The sequence below is a fragment of the Rhipicephalus sanguineus genome, unplaced genomic scaffold (assembly GCF_013339695.2).
Source record: "Rhipicephalus sanguineus isolate Rsan-2018 unplaced genomic scaffold, BIME_Rsan_1.4 Seq172, whole genome shotgun sequence".
NCBI lineage: Eukaryota > Metazoa > Arthropoda > Arachnida > Ixodida > Ixodidae > Rhipicephalus > Rhipicephalus sanguineus.
In genome coordinates, this window is record NW_023614680.1 from 38,122 (window position 1) to 51,697 (window position 13,576).

At 46.2% G+C, this 13,576-nt stretch overlaps 1 pseudogene; it reads left to right on the plus strand.

Annotated features, from left to right (window-relative positions):
• Window positions 1–612: 612 nt before the first annotated feature.
• Window positions 613–13,576, plus strand: part of LOC119376620 (clotting factor C-like) — a 45,352-nt pseudogene continuing 32,388 nt past the window's right edge.

The window sequence follows — 13,576 nt, forward strand, 5'->3', positions numbered from 1 at the left end:
CCCAGAGGCCCGTTATCCCACCGGAAACCGTTAATTAGTGGTGCGTACAAAGTTATTTCAAGGTCCTTGCGAATGGTGTAGCATACATGCTGTCCTCCTAACTAATAAATAATGAATATAGGGGATATATCGTAATTACAAATATCAAGGAAGCCACGGTACTAAAAGCAGAGCCTTCTACAAGAATTTTTTTCTCCCTGCGCTGGTTTAGAGAAATAAGTACTCAGGAATTACTGCGGAGGGCATTGCAGTGAATATGTTTCCGGGCTATAAGAATATCGAGTTCGGAGAACTCTAAACTTTACCGTAATGTCTTACACACCACATTTACATCCATGTTTCTCGAACTGGCGCTAATCACAAGGCTTCAAACCTGAATGTTATGCTTTAAGCAGCGTGGCTGACTTCATGTGTGCAATAAAGAAATTTTTGTAGTAACTATATTGGATATTGCAGCGCAATTTTCTATGCCCGCAACTATACTGCAGTATAAATGAAGTTTGGTCAGTAAAATTTATGAATTCATGTCCAATCCCTTATCTCGAAGGGTAGCGGCTTGGGCTAGTTGTAATTGCCTTATCTCGAATAATTTTAGGCAGCCTTCGAAGAAACATGGGGGTGTGAGTGTCGCAGTGATCTAACGCTAACTCGTGACATCACTGTTTTCCAACGAGATTATAAGCGCCACCCGCGCTAATTACAGTTTCGGTGACGGTGACGATGATTTTGATGAAACAGAGCACGGGAGGTACTGAGCAAGCGGCAAACAATTAGGTGAAAACTTTAGCACCACTACTTACATTGCCGTAGATCGAATTCTACTAATTCTACTAATCGAATTCTACCAATTATGTTGCTTGGATTTTCAATGGGGATCGTGACATGGCCTTTCGATTGGTTTCGCGAGTTGAAGAAATGCCGGTTTGCAGTAATTCTGGTGCATGTTAAGCACTTCTGACTGGTAAAAATTGTACGAAAGATTCCCGCAATAGAAATATCTATTGCTTATACGGCGTCTCATAACAAATATTGCAATGTTAAACAAAAAAAAAATGAGGTCAAGTGCTCCTCCGCTTGAATCCATCGGTTTGAACTTCAGCAATAGTAACTGCACATGCACGTTCAAAACGACCAACGGTATTCTGATTGCTCAGTTAGGCTTTGACAGCGCCGACTCTACGCCGACGTCGGACACTGTGTTCTGCCTCTCTCTGTACAAAATCTGTCACTGTTGCAGAGCAGGAAGCGCACTAGCGGCTGACTTCGTTGCGCCATTCATTTTATCGTGTACGATTTCGGTCATGCACTGCAAGGCAGCTTCACCAGGCAGCACGTATGCTCTCTTTGACGGAGTGCAACATTCTAAGCGTACAGCGTACCAGACAGACAACGTCAACTGAGCCCTTCACTGCAGCTCCGCGACTTCCGACCGGATGTTATCGAGGTGAAGCATCGCTCATCGCTTCTCTGTCGCCTTTGTTGGCAGTTGCCTTCGCGAAGACACCTAATTGGAATGATCGGGAGTTCAGCGTGCGCGCTCTGCGCAGTGCAGCAAAGAGCATATATATATATATATATATATATATATATATATATATATATATATATATATATATATATATATATATATATATATATATATATATATATATATATTTTTTTTTTAAGTGTGAAAAAAAGCGTGAACAAAAAGCGCAGGATTCAAGCGGGGGCCTTTTCGCAGCAAATAATGCGAGTCATACACAGTGGCGTACCAACTCTCGTTCGCAAGTGGGAGAATGGCGTCGCTCACGCTATCCGCCGTGTATATATAATATATATATATATATATATATATATATATATATATATATATAATATATATATATATATATATATATATTATATATATATATTTATATATATATATAAGGTAGACAGAGAAATAAACAATAGGAACAGACACAATCCTTTGCAGGATCATATATATATATATATATATAATATATATATATATAGTAGTGGGAGAAGAATCACGCAGACCCCGATAGAATAAGGAATGAAGAAAGAGACCGACTTTCGTTGGTTTGGCACTGTGTATTTTCAGAAACGTTTCGTCTGGTGGACCAGATATATTTGATTTGAGGCGATTTTTTATATTGCTAGAGCTGATCAGATGACTTGCTTTTCAAAACTGTTTGTTTTTAAATCAAGGAAGAGTCTGCACAAACAGATTGTGCAGGCTGGGCCGCCCTATACCGCCACAATACAGCATTCATAACATTATGGAAATATTACCGGGAAGCTTAAAAAGCACACCCAAATTTAACCTGATCATCTCAGCATTCCATCAGCAAACTTCCCAGTCTTAGTTTGGCGTTGTAGATACGATGAGTATGAAGAACCTGCTATGACTCTAGTACCTTAAATTCTCACCTATTAAACAAAACAAGTACTTCACATAAATCTTCAGGATAAGACGAGTGCCAATTCCTTTACTGTTAGAGACCTCTAATATAAAGTCTTTCTTAAGAAGAAGACCAAGTTCAGTCGATCAATACTCAAGCAAACCACATTGAGCTGGTTGTGAATCGTTATGAGATTATAAATGACTACGAATTTATATACTAGGTATCATTCCTTGCCCTCCTACTTTTCCTAGCTTGGGTTGGGGGTGGACGGGAAAGTGGTGAAGTGGCCCTTTTAGATGCGAAGTATCTTAAGGCGGAGCTCAATCCGGTGGTGGTGGTGGTGGTGGTGGTGGTGTGCGGCGTGGCCACCCTTACTGCGCATGCGCATACCCTCTCCACACACCTCCTCTCCACTCATCCTCTCCCCTCCCCCTCTCCACTTTACCTCTCACCTTCCCCTCTCCACTTTCCCTCTCCCCTCCCCCTCTCCCATACCCCTCTTCCCCTCCCCTCTCCACTTTCCCTCTCCCCTTCCCCTCTCCCATATCCCTCTCCCCTCCCCCTTTCCACTCTTCCTCTGAAACGCGGGCTAGACATGCCGAAATTCTCTCCTGCGCAACGCCGCGGTGAGCTCGAGCGCATGCGCGTCCCCTCCCCTTCTCTCTCCTCTTCTACGCTGCCCCCCTCTCGCCCGCCTGTCGACCGCGTTCCCCGCTCGCCCTGTGAGAATTAACGGCCAGGCTAGATGGAATGATACGACGCGCGTAGCGTCCCTCTTCGCGTTCCACGACGCGAGGTCGGTAGCATGCCCAACGATCGCCAACGGAACGCGATCGTGCAAGTGCTCCGGCTTCGCATCGCCTCATGGTCCCCTTTAGCGGGAGATGGTGTAATTTACTCCTCCCCTCAGGTTTCTCCAAGTAAATAGTCTACGTAAAATTGTGTAAGCTCAATTTTCCTTGAAAAAATGTGGGCGATTATAACGTTAAACTACCCCGCATTGTTTCCTTCCGTATAGGTCATTATAGCTGGTAATGATTGGTCGAAATTTTCTGGATCATGCTCACAGCACCTGCTTGTAAAACGACGCAACAAATGACGCGTAAGTGATCCACCGCGTAATTACCACGAACGCATGACTACGTTAAAAAAATAAACTATTTTCAATACGGCGTATTGTTTCTCATTGGTTATTCGCTATTCGTCAAAAATTTTCAATGTGCCATAAAATCGCCTTCAATTGTTACGCGACGTCCACAAGTCTGCGAAAACTCGCGGCTTTAAAATGAAGTGTGCACAGTAAGCAGCACATTACTGTGCCTAACAATAACTCTTTTTTTTTTTCAGAATAGCCAGACGGTGTCTCTTTCTGAACGTAATTTGAGAAGCTGCCCGCCAATCACATTGGCAGCGGCTGCTTATAGCAGCGGGCGAGATGGATCAATATGTGCATAATAGATACTTTCAGTTGTAGTATAACGATGCTGAGCTGTTTTTGTACAACCCTCTGTGAACTTATCGTTGCTGACAAAGAGGTAGAGAGAGAAATAAACATTATTAGGAACAGACACAATCCTTTGCAGTGTTAAGCTGTTTATTGGACGGCACTCGCGAGAGGTACCGGGATTGATACCCAGCACCTCCACCAATTTGTTAAGCTGTTTATGGGCGGCACTCGGCGATAATGCACTATGGCGACAGTCAAGGCAAAAACACGGGTTCCGAGCGCGAGCGGCGTTTAGAAGAGGACGACCTACTAGGAGCCGCTGGAGAGCGCAACCGTTAAACAGTACCAATTGCTTCGCCACAGCAGGTAGGCAGCCTTCTTAGTCCAGAAAACCGTGGACGCTGATCATCTCCTGGTGAGGGTAGATCAAGTAACGGGGCTAACTTGAAAGCTGGGCGTCTCAATGTGCTTGAGCCCACTGCCTTGTTACAAGCCGCCACGATCGCTGCAGGCTACCATATGATAAGACAAGTGAAGCAGGCTAATCGGAGACTAAAGTGGGAATCTATTTTAGCTGTCCTGTCTAGGCACAACTAAAATACTGGACCAGGCCTTAGCCAAGAATTTCTTCCGGGAGGGGAGGGGGGCACTTGCTGAAAAACCTTGACTTTTGAGAAAACACCTGTTTTTATTGTTTATTTTTGGTAAAAACACATACTTCACCAAATTTCGGGGGGGGCTAGCCCCCCCCCCCCCCGGCTACGGGCCTGTACTAGACACTTCTGCACATTCATCAACTCACAGCAGCGTGAATATGGAGCGGTGGCGATGCTATTCATTTTCAAATAAACGGAATTTCCTGGAAGAGGAGAGCATTTGGTCTGGCTATAGAACGTTTACTGGTTCCCGCCGATATTTTCGTCGCGGATTACTTAAAATTGCAGGCCAGGCAGGACAAAATAAAATCATGACAGGTTGCTGCAATGTATAGAGCCCCTGCTGAGCGATAGCCTCCTCTGCAATGCTCGAGCGCAAGACGCACAAGCGTGGAATAGGCAAGCCGTAGCCTACAGTGCGTGGTCATGACACACAGAGGACAGTTTTCACAGCAGAATTGTAAGACAAATTTTATTATAAAATTACGTTATTGCTGCGTTCAAGTAAAACTTTGTCTGTCTTGTTAGTTTCCCAGTCTGCAGCCGACAATAACCAATGTCAAAAGTGGGAGGTATATAGATAGATAGATAGATAGATAGATAGATAGATAGATAGATAGATAGATAGATAGATAGATAGATAGATAGATAGATAGATAGATAGATAGATAGATAGATAGATAGATAGATAGATAGATAGATAGATAGAAACGCTCAAAGTGCCAAAGGTTCGCTAAAAAATGCTTCGCATTTAAAGGGACACTAAAGGCAAATATTAGGTCGACGTTGATTGTTCAAATAGCGGTCTAGAAACCTCGTAGTGCTACTTTTATGCCAAGGAAGTGCTTATTTTGAAATAAAATCACGTTTTAGTGGTCCGCGTCGCTTTAGCGCACTTCATATCACCCGCCTGAAAGCGGTATTTCGCACGTCACTGTTGCCGTGCCCAACGTTGCCCGCCTTTACTGCGCGGCGGCGTGCACTGGCGGCGTGCACCATTCGGGCATCCGGCAACATCACATGCATGCGGTATTTTGTGAACTTTCTGTCAGAGCGACTTTTACGAGCGTGCAAAACACACACGGCAGTACGCGATACCGAAACTACCACTGAGACGCGACCGCGTGAGCGAAGCAGGGCGCCGGGCGAAGCGCAGTTCGGCGAAAACGGAACTTTTGAACCACGCGCGCCGTTCCCCGCGTCAACGCCAAAGGGGTTCTTTTTTCCATGAATCAAACAGAAACGAACAAGCAGCATTTTATTGCGTCTCTTGATGCATGGAAGGTTCTTTTTTTTTATTGCAGCTAGTTTGATTACTAGTGATTATTTGTATTCAGACTCTCCCACGTCATCGGGATCACTTCCAAATTTCCCACTCGTGGCGCTCATCGTGTGATACATTTAGCTTAATTTCTCGCTAAGTAGGGCACTGCTGAACTTCAATTGATGGCGCAAATGTTAAGACAGGAACGTAGAAGACACGTAAGACACGGACAAGCGCACACTCGCAACTAAATTTTATTTTTCCGAAAGCTTAGCTTAAGAACCCTCAAGCAAGCGCACAACACCACAAAAGCAAAATCAATCTCTGATACCATCGCTTGATCAAAACCTATCCACCAAAAAACGATACTCATTTTGAGAAAGAGTTATAGAAGGAACGCTGACACTGAAGTTCAGCTATGCGCGCTGAAGCTATGCACCAACTAGCCCGACAGCAAACGCTATTAGGGCACTGCTGTTGATAATACTGCCGTTTTAGACGTTGGCATACATTGAGCTTTCACTCTGACATAAATTGTTATTTGCCTTTAGTGTCCCTTTAAAATTGGGTATGGGCGAAGCATGTAGAGACGGGTGCTCCAGCTCCACTAAAGTGAAACCTGCGGAGGGGCAAAGCATGCAGTGTGCGCCGGTGTTTCCCCCAGAAAAATCACTGCTAATGGGCAATGAGAGACAGAAGAGAGATTAGACACAGAGACCCGCAGTCCGCTTTTTGTTAACGTGCACGCTGCGAATCTTTATTGTTCAACTACGCACAAGAGAAATCTCCCACGTGCACTACATTGCAGGTCACGATCCAGTGCCTATATATACGCGGTGGCCGGTGAACGGTTGCGCAACGCGAGCAGTCGGTTTTTTCAATAAAGATACTCGCTAGCACACGCTGCCTGCATCGGCGTTGTCTCTCGCGGGCGAGGCCGCGTTTTCGTTCCTTGCGAGCTGCTAGTTCAGCGTTCATGGCCGAAAGAGCATTTCCATAGTCAACGCGCGCCGTTCGCTCTCTCTCGCCAGGCGGCGAGCGCAAGAGAGGACACGACGATGCACGCGAGACAGGACACGACGATGCCCGCCGACACGCCGAGACCCTAAGGTGCTTCGCCCCTAAAAAGTCACAGTTTCCCCGCAACGGCGAAGCAATTTCCAGCGCGTCGCTCAAGCGCAAGAAATGCACGAAAAGAACACACACAGGACGAGTGCGAACTATCAAGTGTCACAGCTCGACACTTCAAACGCGCTACTCAAACATAAAGAAGGACGCACGAAACGAACGCACAGGTATACACAGGACGAGCGCGAACTAACAACTGTCACAGTTGTTACTTCTTTCTGTTTTAACAGCGCGCTCCTTTCGCAAATGCTGCCGCTGCAGCGAGCATATATATATATATATATATATATATCGCGCACTTGTTGTAACACTATCCTTGATGTGAATAAAAAAAATTACGCCATCTCCCGCTAAAGGAGACCATGAGGCGATGCGAAGCCGGAGCACTTGCACGATCGCGTTCCGTTGGCGTTCGTAGGGCATGCTACCGACCTCGCGTCGTGGAACGCGAAGAGGAACACTACGCGCATCGTGTCTTCCCTCTAGCCTGGCCGTTAATTCTCACACGGCGAGCGGGGAACGCGGTCGACAGGCGCTCGAGAGGGGGCAGCGTAGGAGATGAGAGAGAGGGAGAGGGGACGCGCATGCGCTGGCACTCATCGCGGCGCTGCGCAGGAAAGAATTTCGAACGCGTCGACAGGCGCGCGAGAGGGAGGCAGAGTAGGAGAGGAGAGAGAGCGGGAGGGGACGCGCATGCGCTGGCGCTCATCGCGGCGCTGCGCAGGAGAGAATTTCGGCATGTCGAGCCCGCATTTCAGAGGAATCAACCGAAGCAAGCGCTGGACTGAACGCGCGCAGCGCTCTACCAGTTGAAGGAGAGGAGACTAGAGGAGGAGAGTAGCGCATGCGCCGCAAGAGCAGAAGCGAGAACGCAGGAGAAGCGCAAGCAGGTGCTGGTAGAGAAGTGGAGAGAGTAACGCGCAGCTGTTGGAGAGAGGGAAGGAGGAGAGTTGTGCATGCGTAGTGTGAGTGCGGACTACCACGCCGCGGGACGTACCCCCGAGCAAGAGATGCTTCGCATCTAAAAGCGAATCACATTACAATGCAGCTGCTAACAGAACATCGGCCTCGTCGCTAGTTGGCCCACAAGGCAATAAATGCACTTTTGTGCTTCTTGAGGATGACAGGCCTCTGCGCACACCTTTGACCAAGCGATGCAGTCTCGCACATGAGACCAATCTATCGCACATTTCCTTCTTTCCTTCCCTCCCCTCTCTCTCTCTCTTGTCTTTTTGTTCCCTTTCCCCCAGTGCAGGGTAGCCAACCAGACGTTTTCCTGGCTATCCTCCCTGCCTTCTGCCATTCTGTTTCTTCCTCCTATAGGCATCAACTTGGCAGTCGCACTCTCAATGTACACTGAATGGTTCCATAGTGATGGTGTCAGGACACTGTCGAGGAACACGGAAAGAAGAACAAGACGGGACGAAGTTCCTAAAAATTTCGCTGGCACGTCTATGTACACGGGTGAGTCGCGCTGCAGTGCAATAAAACATGAGCTGCACACGTGCTTTCAATTTCACTTACCAAATGCAAGACAGGAACACTATTGTTCCTGCATACGGAAAGCGCCTTATTCTCGCCGGATAATACATAGGACACATTAATAGCGAAAAAAGAAAGTCAGCAAAATATCGTGATCAGGGGTGCTATGCAGGATGGCCCGAGCTTCTCGGGAACACGAGTTTGCTCGAGCTCGCACTACGGCGGTCACGATAGGATGAGAGCGTGAAGCGCGCGATTTCAGCGTTGATAAAAACGGCTGAAAGAACGAGCATGGCGTAGCAAACGGATGTGCGGCATTTGCGGCGGTTTTCAAAGGAACATCGCGTGTGAACGCGTAAGCGCCGCCACTCAGTCAACATTTCAATAGTGCAGAGAGGTCCGCGTGATTGTCGCGCTACCTTTTTGCCAACTGAACGTGGCGCCTCCCACAGGCGTGTTTGTGGGCGTTTGTCCTCTTTTGGGCAAGTTCTTTCGTTCCACCTGCAGCGTGGAAATATCCACCCTCAAAGGCAACAAGGGCTAAACGAGCTGCGCGAGAGTGCTGCAGCACTCTCGTGCAGCTCGTTTCGCTTCTCTCGAATATTACAGATAAATAAATGGACAGGTTACTGCTGCTTACATTACACGTCTGAAGATTTTTCTGCAGTAACGAATCAGTAGATCAATGTCCAAGGTATGTGTAAACCGGTAGCGAAACTTCCATAGAAGCCAATGTGTCAAGTAGTTGGCAGCTCGTTACCACCGTCGCCATCTACGTATCGCGGGGACAACTAACAGCAAACAAAAAAATAAAAATAAAAATAAAAAATGATGTAACAACCGCAAGCGGTAGCGACGCCACGCATTTGCACTACATAGCGCGAAATGAATTTTTTTTAATTGCTCATCTTTTACATGCTTTTGATAACTACGCGATTTTATTGAGTCTTTATGGCTTGCCAATAGCGTGTGCGAGAGAAAATGAAGATGAAGAAGAAAGATTGTGGAAGCAAGCTTGTTTTATTAGCCAAATAGTGTACTTGCAATGTACACCGAAATACTTTGAAGATGAAGAAATTATGATACAATGACTGACTCACGAGCACAATAGCACAATAGTTGGAAAACTCACGTTGCCCAATCGAGGAAAACCACTGGAGCGAGACAGCAGCCTTGAAGGTATTACTTTGGCAAGCTTAGAGTAGAGCGTTTCTTCACTTAGCGTGTCGCATTCACCGTCACGAAAGGCGAGGGCACGCCGACCGTGAACCAGCGAAAGCAGTCTGCAGTCACAGGAGCAGTTATCTACACATTCTATGATCTAGTTTAGCTTCTCTGAAGTGCCACGGCAGTAAAAAAAACACATAAACAAATAAATAACCTGCGGAAGATACGCGTGAAACCACCGTGCAAAAGTGAACGATGCCATGTTGACCCGACAGTGCGTCGAAGCTGGTTGAACCGGCCGAACTGAACATAATCCCACATAGCAGACTGCCTGCATACGCCCACCATTTATGGCGCTCAACCAACAAAAAATTGAGGCAAAAAAAATGAGCCAAATGACCCATAAACCGTAAAGTGAATTTCTAGTTTACTTTGTCATTTATAAAATTAAGAATATTCGAAAAAAAAATCAATTGAGTTCTTGGTTTTCGTCATTGATCCCCTGCGCACCTAGTCGCGCTTCAATCGTACGGCGGTCGCTGATATCTGTGGCAATAGCTTTTCGACCACTTCAAACGTTTCGCGACCATTATAATTAGATCATGCAATGTCTCCACAAACGAGTAATAATAACATTTCTCGCCGCAAATTCCACCAGGGGCGCTTGCTTCATGGCTGTGAGTGGTACGTCGTGAGCACGGTGAAATTGAATGCGAGACATCGCAGCCACGAGATGATATACCCTTTAGTTCTTCGTGCGTGTGTGCCTAGTCTGTGCGATGAAGCTCATAAAGGAATCGCGCCGCTCGCTGGCGTTGCGACGTGAGCACTGCTATTCGGCAAGAGCAAACGAGGTGGGCAGACCCGATATTCGCCGCGGGCGTCTGTCAATCAAACTAACTGACGCGCGAACTCGGGTACAAACTCGTTGATTTTGAAAAATCCCGAGTTCAACTCGTCACTGTCATAGCGCCGGTGTGCCTGTCAAGCGTTTCATGTGGTGGACGCTACTCAGCAGCTTCTTTGCATATAAAATAATTTGGTCAGCTTGCACTACTTGTGCAAGGCTGGGGCCATCGGAGGAGCTTGTGATTACCTAGCTTCTTCCAGCTTTTACGTGGCCCGTCTACTCAGTCTGCTTCGTAGTGACGACCACATCAGTTCGGTCTCAAATTTATTGGTATTGATTAGCTAAGTCTTAATGAACATGACATTGAATAGTTATGTCGTAATTGGTAACGTTTTCATTAACACTTCATTAATTACTCATGTTTAATTAGCAAGATTTTAAATAGTTTGATACTAATGATCGAAATACGATACAGCACGATCCTAATTAGCACGACCTTAGTGAGTAAGGTCCTTATTAGCTTGGTATTAATTAGTACGCCCCTAATTCGTGTCGTGTTAATTACCACGATCATAATTAGCTTGGTCTTATTTTTACACGGCTTCATTAGCCTGGTCTTAGTAAGCTGCTGCTTAATCAGCTCGGTCTTAACATGACTTGGCTTGATTAGCTTCGTCATACCACGTCCTGGCTTAATTAGCATGGTATACCGATCATCCAATTAGCTAAGCAGCCGAGCGCACGTGCTCGGGGAGCGAGCAGACGATTAATAAGAGGACGAAGAGGGCGCGTGCCGGCCGAGCAGCGCGCTGGAATGTACAGGTTAACCATGATGATTACACACGTGACCCCGGCGCTTAGCTCCGGCCGCGGTGTTGTAAGGCTCTCGGCCGGAGCCAATCTCAGAGGCCGCGGTGTTGATTATTCTAAAGGATACTTAGTGCAGGCATTAAACGCTTGAAAAGGAATTTAAACAGCCCGTACCTCTAAAAATAGCGTTAGTGAAAGTTTCTGACACTTTTCTTGCATGGGTGCACTTCTGCACTCAGTGGAACGACAAAAAAATGAAGAAGATGCCTCTGGTTTGAAGACACCACCCAACGTTTTCGACCGCCCTTGACGTGACGCCGCGTTCCATCATAACCAATTGAACGTTGCGCGCGCTGAGGGATAGATTTGACCTTTCTGTACTGTTAGCTCGTTCAAAAGGGGGTGTCACCAGAGCTCGGAAAGATTCCGAGTTTCACCAAACTCGGGCCATCCTGCATAGCACCCCAGATCATGGCTTTTACACCTAAAACTCAGGAATTAGTTTTTTTTATTCTTACCCGGAATTTGCGACGGACTACGTTGGTTCACCACGTACTGCTTTCTGCAAGAACCTTTCTTTTGCAATGCATTCTTTGTTGTCCTGTCTAAAGTGTAGTTGGTTCTCATGCATCTAAGAATCTTTTTTAGCTTATCCCTATTAAAGATGTGCTTATGATGAAACAAGCGCAATATGCACGAACACTTAGCAAGGACAGAGGACGGAGCGCTAGCCTTCTGGCATATTGCGCTTGTTTCATCATAAACCTTTACCAACACGCCCAACTGGCAGTCCTCTTAACAGATGTGCTATGTACATAAACAAACTGTGTTTGAATTTCAGTGCTTTCTGTTCTGAATTCTAGACTATATATTTTCGGGTACAACTCTAGAAGGCAGCGGGATTTTTCTCCTCAAAGGTAGATGAATATGCGTACCCTTGAATGACGTCATTAACAAGACGGCCGGTGACTCAGCCACCGGGCTCAGGCGCGGGACTACTTTAACGGGTGGCGCACTGCGCAAGCACGAGGGAAGGAAGCAGAAAATGAGACAGGAAAGGGCACAGACTTCTAACATTGGAATCTGCGCTCTTTCCTGTCTCTTTTTCTGCTTCTTTCCTTCGTGCTTGTGCAGTACCCCACCCTTTCGATATGAACCAACTAACATGCAAGAATTATTTATTACCATTTATTCATTTCTTTAGTCGCAGACTCAATCAAAGGGGTCTCTCTGGCGGGGTCTCTCCGGCCTTAAGGTAGGTCACCACCCTCAAAAACGTATTTTTCTGATTACACGTATCTGCTTACAGTGCCTACACATGTGTAAATCTCGATGGATTTTTTATAATGACCATTATAGTACGGGTGCTTCCCGAACGTTTGTTTGAATTCATGCTCCGATAGCGCGTCATCATAATAAAACTGTGTGTCGACGTCTTTTCCAACATTTATAGGTATTATAAACTGGATCAGATAGCCCGGCCAATTGACATGACTGTCTGTTAGGTTATGACTGACGAAGAATCGGTGTATTCTCACATATGAGAAAAACTCTGCTTGCAGATGCAGGTACGTCCGTTCCTTCGGGTTTCGGTGCCAACCTTGTGAAAGGAACAGCCACTACGAGGTCTGTCAAAACTATGCGCGCTGCCAGACGTGTGCATCAGGCCTGACTGGTTGCGAAACCTGCCCACCCGGAAAGTACGGCGTATGGTGCACCTTGGGTAAGTTGTCAGGAAACGGATGGCTGCGGTGGGCCGATGAACTCTTTCCAACTTGCTCAGGACTTTTGAAGTCATAATCACATCTTTCGGAGCAGTATTACAGCTCGTTTGAAGTAACGAGCGGGAACAGTAATGCTCGATTATGAAAATTAAAGTGTTCCGGAAACGGTCTTTTGAATTTGTGTAAGCCCATAGGATATACAGCGTTATCAAATCGTTCGCGCTATAAATTAAGTGGAACACCTCGTAAAACGAGCTAAAGCCGATTAACTGTTACCCTCCTTCTCGGCCTGGCTCTGCCTTCTCAACTTCTTCGCCGCGTGGTACTGTTCACCGGACATTAGCGGCTCGACTAAGCACCACCTCTTGAGCGGCCGTCCGCCAGCGCGTGGCTCTACGCCACAAAACTCCAGGCCGCTGGCCGCTCACATTTTCTTCACCGGTAATTCGATAATCTGAATATATATATATATATATATATATATATATATATATATATATGAAGGAAAGATTACTTTTAAGGGCTCGTTTTTCTTTGTCTTTGTTCGACACAATATTAATGAGAGCAGACAGCAATGCCAAGGAAAGTATAGGGGGTGTTATTTGTAGTAATTAGAATATAAATGTGAAGAAAGTAAAGTGGACGAAAGATAACTTGC